This window comes from Pseudophryne corroboree, chromosome 11 (assembly GCF_028390025.1).
Source record: "Pseudophryne corroboree isolate aPseCor3 chromosome 11, aPseCor3.hap2, whole genome shotgun sequence".
NCBI lineage: Eukaryota > Metazoa > Chordata > Amphibia > Anura > Myobatrachidae > Pseudophryne > Pseudophryne corroboree.
In genome coordinates, this window is record NC_086454.1 from 59,253,001 (window position 1) to 59,274,632 (window position 21,632).

Here is a 21,632-nt window from a genome sequence, read left to right on the forward strand (position 1 = left end):
AGTGACAAGTTCAAAAACTTTGGGTGACAGCGGAAGCAGTCCACTGACCAGTAAATCCCTTCCTCTTGTAACCAAGCTCACGCAAACCACCCCACCAACTCCCTCAGTGTCAATTTCCTCCTTCCCCAGGAATGCCAATAGTCCTGCAGGCCATGTCACTGGCAATTCTGACGAGTCCTCTCCTGCCTGGGATTCCTCCGATGCATCCTTGCGTGTAACGCCTACTGCTGCTGGCGCTGCTGTTGTTGCCGCTGGGAGTCGATGGTCATCCCAGAGGGGAAGTCGTAAGCCCACTTGTACTACTTCCAGTAAGCAATTGACTGTTCAACAGTCCTTTGCGAGGAAGATGAAATATCACAGCAGTCATCCTACTGCAAAGCGGATAACTGAGTCCTTGACAACTATGTTGGTGTTAGACGTGCGTCCGGTATCCGCCGTTAGTTCACAGGGAACTAGACAATTTATTGAGGCAGTGTGCCCCCGTTACCAAATACCATCTAGGTTCCACTTCTCTAGGCAGGCGATACCGAGAATGTACACGGACGTCAGAAAAAGACTCACCAGTGTCCTAAAAAATGCAGTTGTACCCAATGTCCACTTAACCACGGACATGTGGACAAGTGGAGCAGGGCAGGGTCAGGACTATATGACTGTGACAGCCCACTGGGTAGATGTATGGACTCCCGCCGCAAGAACAGCAGCGGCGGCACCAGTAGCAGCATCTCGCAAACGCCAACTCTTTCCTAGGCAGGCTACGCTTTGTATCACCGCTTTCCAGAATACGCACACAGCTGAAAACCTCTTACGGCAACTGAGGAAGATCATCGCGGAATGGCTTACCCCAATTGGACTCTCCTGTGGATTTGTGGCATCGGACAACGCCAGCAATATTGTGTGTGCATTAAATATGGGCAAATTCCAGCACGTCCCATGTTTTGCACATACCTTGAATTTGGTGGTGCAGAATTTTTTAAAAAACGACAGGGGCGTGCAAGAGATGCTGTCGGTGGCCAGAAAAATTGCGGGACACTTTCGGCGTACAGGCACCACGTACAGAAGACTGGAGCACCACCAAAAACTACTGAACCTGCCCTGCCATCATCTGAAGCAAGAAGTGGTAACGAGGTGGAATTCAACCCTCTATATGCTTCAGAGGTTGGAGGAGCAGCAAAAGGCCATTCAAGCCTATACAATTGAGCACGATATAGGAGGTGGAATGCACCTGTCTCAAGTGCAGTGGAGAATGATTTCAACGTTGTGCAAGGTTCTGATGCCCTTTGAACTTGCCACACGTGAAGTCAGTTCAGACACTGCCAGCCTGAGTCAGGTCATTCCCCTCATCAGGCTTTTGCAGAAGAAGCTGGAGGCATTGAAGAAGGAGCTAAAAGGGAGCGATTCCGCTAGGCATGTGGGACTTGTGGATGCAGCCCTTAATTCGCTTAACAAGGATTCACGGGTGGTCAATCTGTTGAAATCAGAGCACTACATTTTGGCCACCGTGCTCGATCCTAGATTTAAAGCCTACCTTGGATCTCTCTTTCCGGCAGACACAGGTCTGCTGGGGTTGAAAGACCTGCTGGTGACAAAATTGTCAAGTCAAGCGGAACGCGACCTGTCAACATCTCCTCCTTCACATTCTCCCGCAACTGGGGGTGCGAGGAAAAGGCTCAGAATTCCGAGCCCACCCGCTGGCGGTGATGCAGGGCAGTCTGGAGCGACTGCTGATGCTGACATCTGGTCCGGACTGAAGGACCTGACAACGATTACGGACATGTCGTCTACTGTCACTGCATATGATTCTCTCAACATTGATAGAATGGTGGAGGATTATATGAGTGACCGCATCCAAGTAGGCACGTCACACAGTCCGTCATATCAGTCACAGTCGTGTGGCAGACCCTGTCACTGAAATGATGGGTTGGTTAAAGTGTGCATGTCCTGTTTTGTTTATACAACATAAGGGTGGGTGGGAGGGCCCAAGGACAATTCCATCTTGCACCTCTTTTTTCTTTTCTTTTTCTTTGCATCATGTGCTGATTGGGGAGGGTTTTTTGGAAGGGACATCCTGCGTGACACTGCAGTGCCACTCCTAGATGGGCCCGGTGTTTGTGTCGGCCACTAGGGTCGCTAATCTTACTCACACAGCTACCTCATTGCGCCTCTTTTTTTCTTTGCGTCATGTGCTGTTTGGGGAGGGTTTTTTGGAAGGGACATCCTGCGTGACACTGCAGTGCCACTCCTAGATGGGCCCGGTGTTTGTGTCGGCCACTAGGGTCGCTAATCTTACTCACACAGCTACCTCATTGCGCCTCTTTTTTTCTTTGCGTCATGTGCTGTTTGGGGAGGGTTTTTTGGAAGGGCCATCCTGCGTGACACTGCAGTGCCACTCCTAGATGGGCCCGGTGTTTGTGTCGGCCACTAGGGTCGCTAATCTTACTCACACAGCTACCTCATTGCGCCTCTTTTTTTCTTTGCGTCATGTGCTGTTTGGGGAGGGTTTTTTGGAAGGGACATCCTGCGTGACACTGCAGTGCCACTCCTAGATGGGCCCGGTGTTTGTGTCGGCCACTAGGGTCGCTTATCTTACTCACACAGCGACCTCGGTGCAAATTTTAGGACTAAAAATAATATTGTGAGGTGTGAGGTATTCAGAATAGACTGAAAATGAGTGTAAATTATGGTTTTTGAGGTTAATAATACTTTGGGATCAAAATGACCCCCAAATTCTATGATTTAAGCTGTTTTTTAGTGTTTTTTGAAAAAAACACCCGAATCCAAAACACACCCGAATCCGACAAAAAAAATTCGGTGAGGTTTTGCCAAAACGCGTTCGAACCCAAAACACGGCCGCGGAACCGAACCCAAAACCAAAACACAAAACCCGAAAAATTTCAGGCGCTCATCTCTAAAATGTACCCCTCTTCTTTGCTTTGTAATCAGCTGTGAAACAGTACCTTGGATTTTGCTTGATGGCCATTTACACTTAATTCTATGGACATTTCATTTAATGGATGTCCCCTCAGGTTAAAGGTTGTTTTTTTTGCATGCTACTCTGCTAGGAGGCTATCAAAATTCAGATTTTGTGTGAACAGGAACCTCTGGACTGGTCTGGATGGTACAGAAGTATATTAAGCGGGATATTCTGCTAATGCTTCTCCTCATTCAGTAGAACTTATTAGAGACTTGCTGAGATTATGCTGGAGAGCTGTAGGAACAGATGAGAAACACTGTGCTAGACACAGTAACTGTAGACATAGTTTTAATGATGCTCTGCAGAAGGGAAGCTGATACCTGCTGGAACAGCTGAGAAATGCACACAGGAGGTGATGAGCTGGTATGCTTACACCTGAGATGATAAATTAAGCTTAATGCTGCATGGCACTACTGGTGAAACCTGGAGAACACACACCACATGTGAGATACTGCCACTAATTAAATGCTGTACAAAGCACTCGTGTCCTTGGAGAGAGCACATTATAGAGCAAAGGTTCTCAAACTCGGTCCTCAGGACCCCACACGGTTCATGTTTTGCAGGTCACCTGTAGATTTTTAAAATGTGACAGTTGGTGATACACAGTGCACCTGCTGGGTGACATGGAAAACGTGAACCGTGTGGGGTCCTGAGGACTGAGTTTGAGAACCACTGTTATAGAGGATATGGTGGTGCTTGCTGATTGCTGCAGAGGTGTTCTCTGATAAGAATGTCCACTAGATGCAATGCTGAGGCTTGCAGATGGATACTCAGTAGCACAGGAAGCATACAGAGAGTGCTAGGAGGGTGGAAGCTGCTGAATAGCACTGCAGTCACACAGAGAGCTTCTTTATATAACCCCTGCCATGTGCTCTCCTCCACTTCACGCACAAGCCTCTCTGACACCTGGTGATTCCAGCACTGCAACCGCTGCAAGGGGTGCTGTAAAGCTCTTAATAATTACTGTCACCACTAAAATGGCCATAACTGCTATACAGAGATTTTATGAGGTCACCTGCTGTCACCAATGACCATATATACCAAGTGCTGCAACAATCCCCTCTATATACAATAATAAGTCATGGGAATTAAATAATAAATATGAATAATAAATATACACCTCAGCCGACATACTGTATATCACAACCCACATTATAGTCATCACATACAGTATATAAATATTACCATCAAATCCCTTATTTACTAGGTTGAACCCAAGAAGGGGTTACAAGTTCAGTATATGTCATTTACCATGAGACTTCATCTTCAGACACCACCTCTGTTCTCCTTGTTGTTTGGTGTAGCTTTTCCTTCCTTTCCGCTGGATCACCCTTGCCCAACTGGCACTCTCTCCCTTTCTACCTTCACTCATTAACCTCATCTTTTTAGCAGTTTAATTATTATCAGGTTGAATCCCAAACACCCATTTCTGCAATTGTAAACAGATTTATATTGCAATTTTGCTGATTCTTCCTTTCTGCATATCTTGTAACAATCTGTGATACTGTTCTCTTTCTTTTTCTTTTTTTGTTAATTTTTGCACACATAAAAAGATTATAATGGCGAAAAAAAATCCTCCAAAATCTTACAGCTGCTTTTATCGCATTCATAAGCTGCATGCCGACAGTTTACAATGTCTGAAACATAAGAAAGGAGCAATACAATCTGTGGATAACAGGATAGACAACTACACTGGGACTGAACATTTGTTGAAGTTTAAGTGATGATTTCTGACAGCTCTGTGAGACAGAATAAAAGAAAACGAGCAATAAAGCAACATATGTACAGTAGTTGTGATTGTACTTTTTTCATACAATGTACTGTATCTCTCGTTGAATGTCAGAATGAAACAGAATGAAAAACACACTACATATGGGACTATGGGACCCAAGCAGAATACAATTTTTGTTTAACCCATAGTTGTGTAACTAAAGGTACTTAATTGTACTGTGAAGTAATATAGAAATTGACCTTAAACATTTTCTTGTTTATTTTTAACATTTTGGGTTTAATTTTGTTTTATAAAAGTAGTCTTTCAATTAATAATGATTTCTTTGAAAAATTATATTTACCTTCCATCAGGGGTCAGTGACACACGGTGCGCTAAGTAGCCCTTGGCAATCGTGACCGAGCAGAGAGCTTGGCTTCCCAGGAAGGGGTCATGGCCTCACGGCCCAACCTTGGTTTCATTACTCGGGGGGCACACCCAGTATTCCTGAAGTTGCTGGGCTGCCCCTAGCAACTCGTCTGACTAAACTGCAGGCTCCTACTCTGTGATAATGTAACAGTTCAGCACCCGGCTCCCTGTCACTGAGGAGGAGCTGGCCTTTTGGTGTCACCCCTCTGAGGGTGACACCCGAGCAGGGCCGATTCAAGCCCCGGGCAGGAAACGGGCGTGGCTTAATACAGGGGGCGTGGTCAGTTACACCCCCTGTACATTAGTAGCGCCACTTGAATGCTGAGCGGTGCGCAATGACGTCATCGCGCACCGCACAGCAAAAGGTCCTCTCCACGACGGGAAACTAGACGCTACGCATCTAGTTCCCTTCGTGGAGAGGAACTTTGATGTGCGGTGCGCGATGACGTCATTGCGCACCGCTCAGCAAAGGTACTCTCCATGAAGGGAAACTAGACGCTACACGTCTAGTTCCCTTCACAGGAGGCACAGACGGGGGTCACAGCGGGCAGCAGAGGGCACAGCAGTGGCGGATCTTGCCATGGTGCGGCTCCCTCCGGAAGGCGGCGCCCCGGGCAAAAGTCCTGCTTGCCCGTGGCAAGATCCGCTACTGCACCCGAGTGCCGTGTGCACCCCTTCCACCCCCCTAGTGACGCCTCTGTCCTAAAAATAAGTGCTCACCCTAAGAATAACACAACTTCTGATACCATTAGTACATTGCGAATGGAAAAATTGAGCAAAATTATCCCATGCCCTCATTCACCTAAATTCTACATAAAATCTTTCCGTAACCACTGCAAGATCCATCACACTTTACCATTATGAAAGATGACACCTTTTAGGTGCCCAATATTAGGACTGTACAATGCACCGTAAAATGTATTATGCATGTCCGTAAAGAGAAAGCAAATCAGATATACAAGTTGATTGTCATAAAGGTCATACATCCTTACATAAGAGTTCTGTCAATTTCAAATGCCAATCAAAATTTTAAATCTACACCTTAATGGAAGTTTTCAAAACTCATGAATATCAAAAATAATCCAAAAATCAGGGACGTTTTAAGAGAGGAGGGGACCTGCGTGCAGCCTCTGTTGCAGGCTCCCTACTCTCCGGCAGCAAGTAGACTCTGGAATAATGCCCGCACCCACTCCATGGTGCCCATGCATTGTTCCCAGGGTCATCTCCAGTGCATATGCGCAAATCACTCAGAAATGGCTGCAGTGGCAATTTTCCAAGTGATTTGTGTCTACACTGCATTGCCACGGGACTCCGGAGGGGTAAATATAATATATGGGTGCAGGGTGTGCGTTGTGGGCCCCCTGGACCCAAGGGACCGTGTACACAAATTATAGGAATGCCTATGTCATAATTGCTAACTTCTTTTTATGTCTTCAAACTTCTTACCAGCAAACTATCATACACTGGTGAATCAGCAACAGCTGGTGTTTGCTTCCAAATTAGGATTTTAATTACCTACCGGTAAATCCTTTTCTCGTAGTCTGTAGAGGATACTGGGGTCCACATTAGTACCATTGGGTATAGACGGGTCCACTAGGAGCCATTGGCACTTTAGGAGTTTGAGAGTGTGGGCTGGCTCCTCCCTCTATACCCCTCCCACCAGTCTAGAAACTGTGCCCGAGGAGACGGACATACCACGAGAGGATAGGTAAGGATAGTGGCGAGATTCCGAACCAGCACACACAACAAGAGGAAAGCCACGCTAACCAAACATGAAACAGGAACAGCAACATCTAAACCAACAGTACATAACCAAGTAACAGTGCAGATACAAAGCACCGGGCGGGCGCCCAGTATTCTCTAAGGACTACAAGAAAAGGATTTACCGGTGGGTAATTCAAATCCTATTTTCTCTTACATCCTAGAGGATACTGGGGTCCACATTAGTACCATGGGGATGTACCAAAGCTCCCAAACTGGGTGGGAGAGTGCTGAGGGTCCTGCAGAACTGATTGACCAAACTGAAGGTCCTCAGAGGCCAAATTATCGAACTTGTAGAACTTAGCAAACATGTTCAAACCAGACCAAGTAGCTGCTCGGCAGAGCTGTAAGGTCGAGACACCCCAGGCAGCCGCCCAGGAAGAACCCACCGACCTAGTAGAGTGGGCATGTACAGATCTAGGAACCAGCAAACCTGCCGTAGAGTAAGCATGCGGGATAGTAAGCTTGATCCAGCGAGCAATAGACTGCTTGGAAGCAGGACACCCAATTTTATTGGTATCATAGAGTACAAACAGCGAGTCCGATTTTCTGTGACGAGCTGTCCGTTTGACATAGATTTTCAAAGCCTGCACCACATCCAGGGACCTTGAAGTGGAAGAGGTGTCAGTAAGCACTGGAACCACAATAGGCTGGTTGATATGAAAGGCAGACATCACCTTTGGAAGAAATTGCTGACGAGTTTGGAGTTCAGCTCTATCTTCATGAAAAATCAAATAGGGGCTCTTGTGAGACATCGCCCCCAATTCTGACACACGTCTTGCTGAAGCCAAGGCCAGCAATGTAACGGTCTTCCATGTAAGAAACTTTACATTAACCTCCTGTAAAGGCTCAAACCATTCAGATTGTAGAAACTGCAACACCACGTTGAGATCCCAAGGTGCCGTGGAAGGCACAAAGAGTGGCTGGATGTGCAGAACCCCTTTCAAGAACATCTGAACCTCAGGGGAGAAAGCCAACTGTCTTTGGAAGAAAATGGATAAGGCTGAGATCTGGACCTTTAAGGAACCCAGGCTGAGGCCCACATCCACTCCTGACTGCAGAAAAAGCAGAAAACGAGCCAGATGAAATTTCACCATAGGGAATTTCCTATTTTCACACCAAGACACATATGTCCTCCAAATCCGGTGGTAATGTTTAGACGTTACCCCTTTTCTGGCTTGGATCAGGGTAGGAATTACCCTGTCCGGAATGCCTTTCCGGGCTAAAATTTGCCGCTCAACCGCCATGCTGTCAAACGTAGCCGCGGTAAGTCTTGTTAGACGAATGGCTCCTGTTGCAGAAGATCCTTTCGAAGAGGTAGAGGCCACGGATCCTCCAGCAGCATGTCCAGGAGATCTGCGTACTAAGCCCCTCTTGGTCAATGAGAATTGCTTGAACCTTTTCTCTTTTTATTCTTTTTAGAATTCTTGGGATCAGTGGAAGTGGTGGAAACACATATACATCAACTGGTAAACCCATGGAGTCACCAGAGAGTCCACTGCCACTGCCTGTGGGTATCTCGACCTGGAACAATACCGCCTGAGTTTCTTGATGAGACGAGAGACCATCATGTCGATTTGTGGAATTCCCCACCGATGTGTCACGCACCCGAAAACCACCGGGTGAAGGCCCCACTCTCCTGGGTGTAGGTCGTGTCTGCTGAGGAAGTCTGCTTCCCAGTTGTCTACTCCCGGAATGAAAACGACCAACAATGCCACAGTGTGTCTTTCTGCCCAGAGGAAACCGTGTTACCTCTGACTTTGCTGCTCTGCTATTCGTTCCGCTCTGTCGGTTTATGTACGTTACTGTCGTCACATTGTCCGACTGAACTTGGATTGCCTGATATTGAAGAAGATGGGCTGCCTGCAGAATGTTGATTGGAAGAATGGTTTCCTGATTTGACCATTTTCCTTGGAAGTGTGCCCCCTGGATGACTGCTCCCCAACCTCTGAGGCTTGCGTCTGTGGTTAGCAGAATCCAATTTTGAATCCTGAACCTTCGGCCCTCGGTCAGGTGAGACGTCTGGAGCCACCACAGAGGAGAAATCCTGGCTTTTGGCGACAGACGAATCCTCTGGTGCATGTGTAAATGCAATCCAGACCATTAGTCCAACAGGTCCAGCTGGAAGGGTCTTGCGTGAAACCTTCCGTACTGCAGTGCCTTGTAAGCTGTTACCATCTTTCCCAGAAGGCGAATGCGGAGATGCACTGATATCTGGGTTTATTTTAGAACATCCCACTTCATTGACTGGATCACCACTGCCTTTTTCAATGGAAGGAACACCTTCTGTACCTCCATATCCAGTATCACCCCCAGGAACGGAAGTCTCCGAGTTGGTTCCACGTGAGATTTTAGTAGGTTTAGAATCCATCGGTGATCCCGGAGTAGTCGAGTTGAGAGGGCAATGTCGTCCAATAACCGCTTCCTGGATGGTGCTTTAATCGGCAGATCATCCAGGTACGGAATAATGTTCACTCCCCGTTTGCGGAGGAGAAACATCATCTCCACCATTACCTTGGTGAACACCCTTCGGAGCTGTAGAGAGGCCAAAGGGCAGAGCCTGGAACTGGTAGTGACAGTCCTGTAAGGCAAACCTGAGTTAAGCCTGATGAGGTGGTCAGATCTGGATATGAAGGTACGCATCCTTGATATCCAGAGACACCAAGAATTCCCCTTCCTCCAGACTCGAGATCACTGCTCTCAGAGACTCCATCTTGAATTTGAACATCCGTAAGTACGGGTTCAACGGCTTGAGGTTTAAAATGGGTTTCACCGAACCGTCCGGTTTCGGTACCACAAACAGGTTGGAATAATAACCCCTGGACCATAGCTGAGTTGGAACTGGAACAATGACCTGAGTCTGTACCAGTTTGTGAATTGTATCCTGTAAATTTAGACTTGCCTACTGAGAAACTGGTAAGCCCGACTTGAAGAATCTGTGAGGTGGGAGTTCCCGCTGAGAGGTTCACCGTCATGATGAAGGCTTTGAGGAAGCAGAACGGGAGGTCTGTTCCTCTGAACTTGCATTTGCTTGTTTACTGGGTTTATCTCTATTGCCTTTGAAGGCTGTAGAAGAACCCTTGGCTTTATGTTTGAATTTTGCTGTCCGAAAGGACTGCAGAGTTAAAGCAGAGTAGGTCTTCCTAGCAGGTGGGGTTACAGAAGGAAGATATGTAGACTTACACGCCATAGCCTTGGATATCCACGTATCCAGTTTGTCACCAAACAGGGCCTCGCCTGTGAAAGATAGGCTTTCCACACCCTTTCTGGAATCTGCATCTGCTGTCCACTGACGTAGCAATAGGCCCCTGGTGCTGACACTGCCATGGCCGTGGAGCGTGCATTGAGCAATCCAATTTCTTTTATGGCTTCCACCATAAAATTTGCAGAGTCCTGTATATATTGCAGGAGTAAAATCATCTCACCTCTTGGTAAGGAATCTAACCCCTCAATTAAGTTACCTGATCATTTTGCAATGGCCCTAGTGATCCAAGCACAAGCAATAGTTGGGCTCTGGGCCACCACTGAAGCTGTGTACAGAGATTTGAGAGTGGTCTCAATCTTGCAGTCTTCCGCATCTTTTAAGGAGGCTGCCCCCGGGACCGGTAAAACTATATTACGTGATAATCTAGATACCGATGCGTCAACAATCGGTTTTCCAATTTTTTTCTATTGTCCTGAGGAAAAGGGAAAGATGTGAGTAACCTTTTAGGGATCTGAAACTTCTTGTCAGGATTAGACCAAGTTTCTTCAAATAAGGAATTTAATTCCTTAGATGCAGGGAAAGTAGCAGAGGATTTCTTTTTCCCATTAAAATAAGATTCCTCATCGTCGTCTGGCGCTTTGTCAGGAATGTGCAGGACATCCCTAAGAGCCTCTAACAGGGCCTGTATTCCCTGTGACAAAGCTGCATCCCCCCCTCCCGAGTCCACCTCACCCTCCTCAATATCTGCTACATCATCATCAGTATCAATCTGCATGATTTGGGCCAGTGTACGCTTTTGTGGACAAATGGCAGGGATCTGAGACGCTGGAATGACCACTGAATCTCTATTCATCAGGTCATCCACAGATTGTCTTAAGTATTGCGTCACCTTCTCATTTTGGGATAATTTTATGTGAAATATTTGAGATAATCCATTTTAATGAATCCAACCATACTGGTTCGCACTAGAGATGAGCGGGTTCGGTTTCTCTGAAACCGAACCCGCACGAACTTCATGGTTTTTTCACGGGTCCGAGCAGACTCGGATCCTCCCGCCTTGCTCGGTTAACCCGAGCGCGCCCGAACGTCATCATGACGCTGTCGGATTCTCGCGAGACTCGGATTCTATATAAGGAGCCGCGCGTCGCCGCCATTTTCACACGTGCATTGAGATTGATAGGGAGAGGACGTGGCTGGCGTCCTCTCCATTAGAAATTAGATTAGAAGAGAGAGAGAGATTGTGCAGAGTCAGACAGAGTTTACCACAGTGACCAGTGCAGTTGTTGTTAGTTAACTTTTATTTATTTTAATATATCCGTTCTCTGCTATATCCGTTCTCTGCCTGAAAAAAAACGATACACAGCAGCAGCCAGTCACACAGTGTGACTCAGTCTGTGTGCACTCAGCTCAGCCCAGTGTGCTGCACATCAATGTATAAAAGGCAAAGCTTATAATAATTGTGGGGGAGACTGGGGAGCACTGCAGGTTGTTATAGCAGGAGCCCCCAGGAGTACATAATATTATATTAATTTAAAATTAAACAGTGCACACTTTTGCTGCAGGAGTGCCACTGCCAGTGTGACTAGTGGTGACCAGTGCCTGACCACCAGTATAGTAGTATATTGTTGTATGTATTGTATACTATCTCTTTATCAACCAGTCTATATTAGCAGCAGACACAGTACAGTGCGGTAGTTCACGGTTGTGGCTACCTCTGTGTCGGCAGTCGGAACTCGGCAGGCAGTCCGTCCATCCATAATTGTATTACAATATATACCACCTAACCGTGGTATTTTTTTTTCTTTCTTTATACCGTCGTCATAGTGTCATACTAGTTGTTACGAGTATACTACTATCTCTTTATCAACCAGTGTACAGTGCGGTAGTTCACGGCTGTGGCTACCTCTGTGTCGGCAGTCGGCAGGCAGTCCGTCCATCCATAATTGTATTATTATTATAATATATACCACCTAACCGTGGTTTTTTTTTCATTCTTTATACCGTCATAGTGTCATACTAGTTGTTACGAGTATACTACTATCTCTTTATCAACCAGTGTACAGTGCGGTAGTTCACGGCTGTGGCTACCTCTGTGTCGGCAGTCGGCAGGCAGTCCGTCCATCCATAATTGTATTATTATTATAATATATACCACCTAACCGTGGTTTTTTTTTCATTCTTTATACCGTCGTCATAGTGTCATACTAGTTATTACGAGTATACTACTATCTCTTTATCAACCAGTGTACAGTGCGGTAGTTCACGGCTGTGGCTACCTCTGTGTCGGCAGTCGGCAGGCAGTCCGTCCATCCATAATTGTATTATTATTATAATATATACCACCTAACCGTGGTTTTTTTTTCATTCTTTATACCGTCGTCATAGTGTCATACTAGTTGTTACGAGTATACTACTATCTCTTTATCAACCAGTGTACAGTGCGGTAGTTCACGGCTGTGGCTACCTCTGTGTCGGCAGTCGGCAGGCAGTCCGTCCATCCATAATTGTATTATTATTATAATATATACCACCTAACCGTGGTTTTTTTTTCATTCTTTATACCGTCGTCATAGTGTCATACTAGTTGTTACGAGTATACTACTATCTCTTTATCAACCAGTGTACAGTGCGGTAGTTCACGGCTGTGGCTACCTCTGTGTCGGCAGTCGGCAGGCAGTCCGTCCATCCATAATTGTATTATTATTATAATATATACCACCTAACCGTGGTTTTTTTTTCATTCTTTATACCGTCGTCATAGTGTCATACTAGTTGTTACGAGTATACTACTATCTCTTTATCAACCAGTGTACAGTGCGGTAGTTCACGGCTGTGGCTACCTCTGTGTCGGCAGTCGGCAGGCAGTCCGTCCATCCATAATTGTATTATTATTATAATATATACCACCTAACCGTGGTTTTTTTTTCATTCTTTATACCGTCGTCATAGTGTCATACTAGTTGTTACGAGTATACTACTATCTCTTTATCAACCAGTGTACAGTGCGGTAGTTCACGGCTGTGGCTACCTCTGTGTCGGCAGTCGGCAGGCAGTCCGTCCATCCATAATTGTATTATTATTATAATATATACCACCTAACCGTGGTTTTTTTTTCATTCTTTATACCGTCGTCATAGTGTCATACTAGTTGTTACGAGTATACTACTATCTCTTTATCAACCAGTGTACAGTGCGGTAGTTCACGGCTGTGGCTACCTCTGTGTCGGCAGTCGGCAGGCAGTCCGTCCATCCATAATTGTATTATTATTATAATATATACCACCTAACCGTGGTTTTTTTTTCATTCTTTATACCGTCGTCATAGTGTCATACTAGTTGTTACGAGTATACTACTATCTCTTTATCAACCAGTGTACAGTGCGGTAAGTCACGGCTGTGGCTACCTCTGTGTCGGCAGTCGGCAGGCAGTCCGTCCATCCATAATTGTATTATTATTATAATATATACCACCTAACCGTGGTTTTTTTTTCATTCTTTATACCGTCGTCATAGTGTCATACTAGTTGTTACGAGTATACTACTATCTCTTTATCAACCAGTGTACAGTGCGGTAGTTCACGGCTGTGGCTACCTCTGTGTCGGCAGTCGGCAGGCAGTCCGTCCATCCATAATTGTATTATTATTATAATATATACCACCTAACCGTGGTTTTTTTTTCATTCTTTATACCGTCGTCATAGTGTCATACTAGTTGTTACGAGTATACTACTATCTCTTTATCAACCAGTGTACAGTGCGGTAGTTCACGGCTGTGGCTACCTCTGTGTCGGCAGTCGGCAGGCAGTCCGTCCATCCATAATTGTATTATTATTATAATATATACAACCTAACCGTGGTTTTTTTTTCATTCTTTATACCGTCGTCATAGTGTCATACTAGTTGTTACGAGTATACTACTATCTCTTTATCAACCAGTGTACAGTGCGGTAGTTCACGGCTGTGGCTACCTCTGTGTCGGCAGTCGGCAGGCAGTCCGTCCATCCATAATTGTATTATTATTATAATATATACCACCTAACCGTGGTTTTTTTTTCATTCTTTATACCGTCGTCATAGTGTCATACTAGTTGTTACGAGTATACTACTATCTCTTTATCAACCAGTGTACAGTGCGGTAGTTCACGGCTGTGGCTACCTCTGTGTCGGCAGTCGGCAGGCAGTCCGTCCATCCATAATTGTATTATTATTATAATATATACAACCTAACCGTGGTTTTTTTTTCATTCTTTATACCGTCGTCATAGTGTCATACTAGTTGTTACGAGTATACTACTATCTCTTTATCAACCAGTGTACAGTGCGGTAGTTCACGGCTGTGGCTACCTCTGTGTCGGCAGTCGGCAGGCAGTCCGTCCATCCATAATTGTATTATTATTATAATATATACCACCTAACCGTGGTTTTTTTTTCATTCTTTATACCGTCGTCATAGTGTCATACTAGTTGTTACGAGTATACTACTATCTCTTTATCAACCAGTGTACAGTGCGGTAGTTCACGGCTGTGGCTACCTCTGTGTCGGCAGTCGGCAGGTATCCAATACTAGTATCCAATCCATCCATCTCCATTGTTTACCTGAGGTGCCTTTTAGTTCTGCCTATAAAATATGGAGAACAAAAAAGTTGAGGTTCCAAAATTAGGGAAAGATCAAGATCCACTTCCACCTCGTGCTGAAGCTGCTGCCACTAGTCATGGCCGAGACGATGAAATGCCAGCAACGTCGTCTGCCAAGGCCGATGCCCAATGTCATAGTACAGAGCATGTCAAATCCAAAACACCAAATATCAGAAAAAAAAGGACTCCAAAACCTAAAATAAAATTGTCGGAGGAGAAGCGTAAACTTGCCAATATGCCATTTACCACACGGAGTGGCAAGGAACGGCTGAGGCCCTGGCCTATGTTCATGGCTAGTGGTTCAGCTTCACATGAGGATGGAAGCACTCAGCCTCTCGCTAGAAAACTGAAAAGACTCAAGCTGGCAAAAGCACCGCAAAGAACTGTGCGTTCTTCGAAATCCCAAATCCACAAGGAGAGTCCAATTGTGTCGGTTGCGATGCCTGACCTTCCCAACACTGGAGGTGAAGAGCATGCGCCTTCCACCATTTGCACGCCCCCTGCAAGTGCTGGAAGGAGCACCCGCAGTCCAGTTCCTGATAGTCAGATTGAAGATGTCAGTGTTGAAGTACACCAGGATGAGGAGGATATGGGTGTTGCTGGCGCTGGGGAGGAAATTGACCAGGAGGATTCTGATGGTGAGGTGGTTTGTTTAAGTCAGGCACCCGGGGAGACACCTGTTGTCCGTGGGAGGAATATGGCCGTTGACATGCCAGGTGAAAATACCAAAAAAATCAGCTCTTCGGTGTGGAGGTATTTCACCAGAAATGCGGACAACAGGTGTCAAGCCGTGTGTTCCCTTTGTCAAGCTGTAATAAGTAGGGGTAAGGACGTTAACCACCTCGGAACATCCTCCCTTATACGTCACCTGCAGCGCATTCATAATAAGTCAGTGACAAGTTCAAAAACTTTGGGTGACAGCGGAAGCAGTCCACTGACCAGTAAATCCCTTCCTCTTGTAACCAAGCTCACGCAAACCACCCCACCAACTCCCTCAGTGTCAATTTCCTCCTTCCCCAGGAATGCCAATAGTCCTGCAGGCCATGTCACTGGCAAGTCTGACGAGTCCTCTCCTGCCTGGGATTCCTCCGATGCATCCTTGCGTGTAACGCCTACTGCTGCTGGCGCTGCTGTTGTTGCCGCTGGGAGTCGATGGTCATCCCAGAGGGGAAGTCGTAAGCCCACTTGTACTACTTCCAGTAAGCAATTGACTGTTCAACAGTCCTTTGCGAGGAAGATGAAATATCACAGCAGTCATCCTACTGCAAAGCGGATAACTGAGGCCTTGGCATCCTGGGTGGTGAGAAACGTGGTTCCGGTATCCATCATTACTGCAGAGCCAACTAGAGACTTGTTGGAGGTACTGTGTCCCCGGTACCAAATACCATCTAGGTTCCATTTCTCTAGGCAGGCGATACCGAAAATGTACACAGACCTCAGAAAAAGAGTCACCAGTGTCCTAAAAAATGCAGCTGTACCCAATGTCCACTTAACCACGGACATGTGGACAAGTGGAGCAGGGCAGGGTCAGGACTATATGACTGTGACAGCCCACTGGGTAGATGTATGGACTCCCGCCGCAAGAACAGCAGCGGCGGCACCAGTAGCAGCATCTCGCAAACGCCAACTCTTTCCTAGGCAGGCTACGCTTTGTATCACCGCTTTCCAGAATACGCACACAGCTGAAAACCTCTTACGGCAACTGAGGAAGATCATCGCGGAATGGCTTACCCCAATTGGACTCTCCTGTGGATTTGTGGCATCGGACAACGCCAGCAATATTGTGTGTGCATTAAATCTGGGCCAATTCCAGCACGTCCCATGTTTTGCACATACCTTGAATTTGGTGGTGCAGAATTTTTTAAAAAACGACAGGGGCGTGCAAGAGATGCTGTCGGTGGCCAGAAGAATTGCGGGACACTTTCGGCGTACAGGCACCACGTACAGAAAACTGGAGCACCACCAAAAACTACTGAACCTGCCCTGCCATCATCTGAAGCAAGAAGTGGTAACGAGGTGGAATTCAACCCTCTATATGCTTCAGAGGTTGGAGGAGCAGCAAAAGGCCATTCAAGCCTATACAATTGAGCACGATATAGTAGGTGGAATGCACCTGTCTCAAGTGCAGTGGAGAATGATTTCAACGTTGTGCAAGGTTCTGATGCCCTTTGAACTTGCCACACGTGAAGTCAGTTCAGACACTGCCAGCCTGAGTCAGGTCATTTCCCTCATCAGGCTTTTGCAGAAGAAGCTGGAGGCATTGAAGAAGGAGCTAACACGGAGCGATTCCGCTAGGCATGTGGGACTTGTGGATGCAGCCCTTAATTCGCTTAACAAGGATTCACGGGTGGTCAATCTGTTGAAATCAGAGCACTACATTTTGGCCACCGTGCTCGATCCTAGATTTAAAGCCTACCTTGGATCTCTCTTTCCGGCAGACACAGGTCTGCTGGGGTTGAAAGACCTGCTGGTGACAAAATTGTCAAGTCAAGCGGAACGCGACCTGTCAACATCTCCTCCTTCACATTCTCCCGCAACTGGGGGTGCGAGGAAAAGGCTCAGAATTCCGAGCCCACCCGCTGGCGGTGATGCAGGGCAGTCTGGAGCGACTGCTGATGCTGACATCTGGTCCGGACTGAAGGACCTGACAACGATTACGGACATGTCGTCTACTGTCACTGCATATGATTCTCTCAACATTGATAGAATGGTGGAGGATTATATGAGTGACCGCATCCAAGTAGGCACGTCACACAGTCCGTACTTATACTGGCAGGAAAAAGAGGCAATTTGGAGGCCCTTGCACAAACTGGCTTTATTCGACCTAAGTTGCCCTCCCACAAGTGTGTACTCCGAAAGAGTGTTTAGTGCCGCCGCTCACCTTGTCAGCAATCGGCGTACGAGGTTACATCCAGAAAATGTGGAGAAGATGATGTTCATTAAAATGAATTATAATCAATTCCTCCGCGGAGACATTGACCAGCAGCAATTGCCTCCACAAAGTACACAGGGAGCTGAGATGGTGGATTCCAGTGGGGACGAATTGATAATCTGTGAGGAGGGGGATGTACACGGTGATATATCGGAGGGTGAAGATGAGGTGGACATCTTGCCTCTGTAGAGCCAGTTTGTGCAAGGAGAGATTAATTGCTTCTTTTTTGGGGGGGGTCCAAACCAACCCGTCATATCAGTCACAGTCGTGTGGCAGACCCTGTCACTGAAATGATGGGTTGGTTAAAGTGTGCATGTCCTGTTTTGTTTATACAACATAAGGGTGGGTGGGAGGGCCCAAGGATAATTCCATCTTGCACCTCTTTTTTCTTTTCTTTTTCTTTGCATCATGTGCTGATTGGGGAGGGTTTTTTGGAAGGGACATCCTGCGTGACACTGCAGTGCCACTCCTAGATGGGCCCGGTGTTTGTGTCGGCCACTAGGGTCGCTAATCTTACTCACACAGCTACCTCATTGCGCCTCTTTTTTTCTTTGCGTCATGTGCTGTTTGGGGAGGGTTTTTTGGAAGGGACATCCTGCGTGACACTGCAGTGCCACTCCTAGATGTGCCCGGTGTTTGTGTCGGCCACTAGGGTCGCTAATCTTACTCACACAGTCAGCTACCTCATTGCGCCTCTTTTTTTCTTTGCGTCATGTGCTGTTTGGGGAGGGTTTTTTGGAAGGGCCATCCTGCGTGACACTGCAGTGCCACTCCTAGATGGGCCCGGTGTTTGTGTCGGCCACTAGGGTCGCTTATCTTTCTCACACAGTCAGCTACCTCATTGCGCCTCTTTTTTTCTTTGCGTCATGTGCTGTTTGGGGAGGGTTTTTTGGAAGGGACATCCTGCGTGACACTGCAGTGCCACTCCTAGATGGGCCCGGTGTTTGTGTCGGCCACTAGGGTCGCTAATCTTACTCACACAGCTACCTCATTGCGCCTCTTTTTTTCTTTGCGTCATGTGCTGTTTGGGGAGGGTTTTTTGGAAGGGACATCCTGCGTGACACTGCAGTGCCACTCCTAGATGGGCCCGGTGTTTGTGTCGGCCACTAGGGTCGCTTATCTTACTCACACAGCGACCTCGGTGCAAATTTTAGGACTAAAAATAATATTGTGAGGTGTGATGTGTTCAGAATAGGCTGAAAATGAGTGTAAATTATGTTTTTTGAGGTTAATAATACTTTGGGATCAAAATTACCCCCAAATTCTATGATTTAAGCTGTTTTTTAGGGTTTTTTGAAAAAAACACCCGAATCCAAAACACACCCGAATCCGACAAAAATAATTCGGTGAGGTTTTGCCAAAACGCGTTCGAACCCAAAACACGGCCGCGGAACCGAACCCAAAACCAAAACACAAAACCCGAAAAATTTCAGGCGCTCATCTCTAGTTCGCACACACTAGCCTGAGAATGTGTACCATCCTGAATACACTGTAGGGATCCCCCTGAGTGAGAAAAACACTCTGCTGTGCATGAAACACACTCCTTTTACATAGTAAAATGTAAGAGAACACACACACACATACAGGATGAATAGGTTAAAAACACATTTAACCTACACAGAGCCCCCTAGGGAGACACAGAGTATGATGGAGCCAGCCACACAGCACCCCTATAGCTAATTATAGGGTTAGCTGGGTCGCAAACTAAGCCCTATTAATAAATGCTCAGTATTCTAATACTGCTCCCCCCCTCCCCTTTGCTATGACCCTCTGGTACCACTGAGGCAAGCTGGAGTCCTTGTGGAGGGGCTGCGCTTCCTTGCCAGTCTGTCTGTGTAGAGCTTCAGAGGGAAAATGGCGCTGGTGAGCTGCAGGGTCTTCACATAGTGAAGCCCCACCCCTGTAATAGCGCGCGGTCTTCCCATTTTTTTTATAATGGCTGAGGTATGCATGGTGCTTAACAGTGGGCTTGAACCCCTGTAAGCTAGTTTGCCAGTGTGGGTAATGTAAGTACTGGCTCAGCGCGACCCTCACAGCGGAACACACGCACACAGCATGTCATCCTGAGCCCTGGAGCGCAGCCTGCCTGTCAGCGCTGCGCTCCACATCCAGAGCCAGCCCTAGCCAATTTGATGCCCTAGGCAAAATTTTGTCTGGTGCCCCCTAGCTCCGCCGCTAGTTCTGCATCTGTACCTGCAACGCTCAGGTAGTGGGGCCCACCGGGGGGTTACCCTGTGGGCCAGTTCAACTCTGCACAATGCCACACAGTAATGACCATAATACATATAATGCCACACAGTAATGGAACCTTACACATACGCCCCACATTAGTAATGCCCATAATACACATAATGCCACACAGTAATGCACCTTACACATATGCCCCACATTAGTAATGCCCATAATACACATAATGCCACACAGTAATGCACCTTACACATATGCCCCACATTAGTAATGCCCATAATACACATAATGCCACACAGTAATGCACCTTACACATATGCCCCACATTAGTAATGCCCATAATACACATATACTGCCACAGATACTGCCACACTTGCTGGTTATACAAAAAGACCAGTATCAAACATGTAGAAACTGTCCATTCTCTTCACTATTCAGTGTGTTTGCTGGTGTCTGTTACTCCCGTTAACTGCATGCACTTTACTTTATACTGTGGGAGCTAAATGCTCTGCCCTCCAGTCTGATGTGTCCAAAAGTCACGCTGCACTGATGTTTCATATAGAAATAGCACAATGCAACTTACTGACCATGTTACAGTGCTTGATTGCAGGGGAATTTTACGGTATGGACTGACTAGGAAATAAAGTGTGCGGAGAACACTGCCCATGTTATGTCCCTGCAGACACCTGGTGTTTGCACAGGGATAAGGGACACACACAGGATGGCAGGGTCCCCCTCCCCCATGTGCACAAGCAGTATAGGTGATGTCAGGTTTCTGTGAAGCAGTCTTCCAAAATACACATGTGTTATCATAAGGAGCCTTCCAGTAATAACCTTATATAGTCATTAAAAATGTCACAGGTCCAGGAATTGCATTTACTGGGCTTCTGCTGTCTGTCTGAGGTCTCACAAGTCAGGGGCATTCAAGCATGTCAGAGGAAGTTTAAGGCACAGTGTGCATTTTTTTTGACAAATGTAAACAGCAGTGTATACAAGTACTGATTGAATACATTTGGAAAGTAACAGTTAGTTTGCGGACTGTCCCTCTCAGCATGAGATGCTGCAGGGACATGCTTGGATGCCCCTAGACATGCTTGAATGCCCTAGGCAAATGCCTAGCCTGCCTATAGCTAAGGCCGGCTCTGTCCACACCCTTATGTCATCATTTCAGCTGGTGACCTGCTAACCGGGACACCGGCCACTTACTCATCATTCTTCTTACTTCTGGCTCTGTTAGAGATGGCGGCGTGCTGCGGAACCGTACGCTCACCGTGGTGAGGCTTGCGAAAAGGACCCTCATGAGCTTAGTGTCCTGTCAGCGAAGAACGGGACCTTTAACCCTGGAGGAGGTTGGGCTGTTCCCCCCCTAAGTCCCACAAAGCAGTCAGGCTGTTGCCGAACAGCACTGTCTGAAAATAGCAAACAGAAAAAATAAATGTAAAAAACTCTTCAAGAGCTTCCCTAAGCGTGACCGAGTCTGGTAGGAGGGGCATAGAGGGAGGAGCCAGTGCACACTATTGATTTCTTAAAGTGCCCAAGGCTCCTAGTGGTCCGTCTATACCCCATGGTACTAATGTGGACCCCAGTATCCTCTAGGACGTAAGAGAAATATATCTAAACAAGGCAATCAAAACTTTTGTGCAGACTTTTAGAATTCAGCGTTAAAGCTACTGTTACCAATAAATTAAATTTAAATCTATTTAGATAGATAAATCTATCTATCTATCTATCTATCTATCTATCTATCTATCTATCTATCTATCTATCTATCTATCTATCTATCTTTATACACATGTAGTCAAGC